Consider the following 2,114-nt stretch of genomic DNA (forward strand, 5'->3'; position numbering starts at 1 on the left):
CCTAACGTTAATGATGAAGACTTTTTCAACGGCTCCTAACGTTATGGGACAACATCTTGCTAGAAACTATGTGGTGGAGGGGAGGAAGGCAGCCAAGAGGTAGTTGGCCGGTTTTCGAGGCCATGGTGGTCAAAATTGCTTTCATATAACATTTGCAGAAGTTAATGTCCGAATTAAAAATGGTATTATTGGTGGAAGCTGGAAGCTAACTTTTGCTACTTTCTGTAACATTAAAGGAGAATTCCGGTGTGATATTGACCTAAAGTGTATTGAAACATGATACCGAGTGTGAACGTATGTCTCATAGCCCATCTCGGCTTGTCCCCTGCACTCCAAAATCTGGCGCTAGTTAGCCGATGCTACCAACAGCTTTTTCAATAGTGGTGCTTCGGCATCGGGCTAGCCATGCAAATAAATCACTGTTTTACACCCATTTACGAGGCTCAATGTATCTCCACACTTCATTGGTAGACTTCCGAGGGCCCTGACATTTAAAACGAGACATCGAGAACTTTGAAAAAGCGCTGGTAGTTTACTTACAAGACGATTTAAACAGACAGTATCTTCACAAATTTAATTGTATTGAAAAGGACCATGTATGGTCATGTAGTGCATTTAAGCACTGACACCCCTTTTTTTTACATTTTAGAGAGGCAACACTTGAAAGCTACATCAAGGACACCGGAGGATGGACCAGAAGACCTGAGACCAAGACGACCCAAGCCCAACCCATAGTATGCTTCACTGACAAATGTTGATGCTTCATCATCACATAGACCAAAGGTAATCAAAAAATAATGTTTACTTATGAATATAACTTTTTTGTTAAAGGTCTATTTTCGAATGCAGAACATAACCTTTTGTTTCTGAGAATTTATAAATTTGTTTGAGTAGTTTTGATCTTTTGAATGACAAGAAATTAGCTTCAAGCTACTGGGGACACAAAGTGAACTGAAAATATACCTTTCCAATCAAATCTTTCTATGATGGTTGGTACAGCTTCCCTACAGTCTCAGATAGCAGTCTCGGATGGAAGACACTTCATGAGTGGGAATATCCCAGGACATTACATATTACGCGAGTATACCCTTTACCAACGCCACTCTCATTCATGCTGTATATTCTGTTCACTTGCAGGTTTCAGAGAATGCTGGTAGAGCTCTCTATGAGTGTGAGCTGTGGGAGATAACCAAGAACTGACAACCACCTACAGAAGAGGTGGCGATAATGGCTCTCCAAGAGGAGGTTGTGAGTCTGAAGGCTTTTATTCAACAAGGTTTGTAGAGTGTTTTCATACAGATTTGAACTTTTACATTAAAATGTACATGTTTAACTTTAATGAAATAGCAGCTTCTTGGTTGTACAAGTTTAGTAAATTTGAGGATGAAACTAACTTTTCCTTTCAGTGTGTATCTGTGTGCTTCTCTCTTCTGTGTATATGATATATTAGTTGTGTTGTCTCATTTAAAAGTGTTAGGCTGTCTGTGTGGACTGCTTCCCATTTTTGCCTCACCATCATAGATCTTTTCTGTGTTAGTAAACTGTAAGTAAACTGTAGTAACTGAGGCACTTAGAGGGAATGCCTGGACCCTGAGAGGACTAAGACGATAATTGGTGAGTTTATTTTATTTGTATGTCTTTCTCTCCAACTCACTTTGTATTTATCTCCAATTATCGTGATAACACAACAGTGTTTCCGCACTTTAGCATCTGTATTTGTGTCACTAATATTCTGCATGTTCTATTTGTATATGTTCTGTCTTATTCAGAGGCCACCCTGAAGCAGTTCCCAGGCCAGACACTCACTCCAGATTGCTGGGCCAGGCAATAAATGCCAAAGTGACAGAACTGAGGTTCCATAACAAAAACAAAGATTTTCAATAAAATAGAATAAAAGATAACAGAAATGTTGTGTGTTTCTTCCTCTTTATACTGATACTATGGTTAATTTTAAGTAAACACAAGTGAAATATTTAATGATCAATGCGGAAAATATCAAACCATAGTAGAATATGAACTATATTAGATAAATATATGTCTGAAATATATAGATCATGTGATCAGAATCTTCATCAAGGGTCATGTGATCATGCTTCTTACTGCCATATATTTAA

At 38.2% G+C, this 2,114-nt stretch overlaps 1 long non-coding RNA gene across 1 annotated transcript; it reads left to right on the forward strand.

Annotated features, from left to right (window-relative positions):
* Nucleotides 1–653: 653 nt before the first annotated feature.
* Nucleotides 654–1,502, forward strand: LOC121705498. Its single transcript, XR_006030815.1, has 3 exons — nt 654–783; nt 1,138–1,276; nt 1,472–1,502. It is a non-coding gene; the product is annotated as an uncharacterized LOC121705498 (long non-coding RNA).
* Nucleotides 1,503–2,114: the final 612 nt, after the last annotated feature.

The sequence above is a fragment of the Alosa sapidissima genome, chromosome 3, assembly GCF_018492685.1.
Source record: "Alosa sapidissima isolate fAloSap1 chromosome 3, fAloSap1.pri, whole genome shotgun sequence".
NCBI lineage: Eukaryota > Metazoa > Chordata > Actinopteri > Clupeiformes > Clupeidae > Alosa > Alosa sapidissima.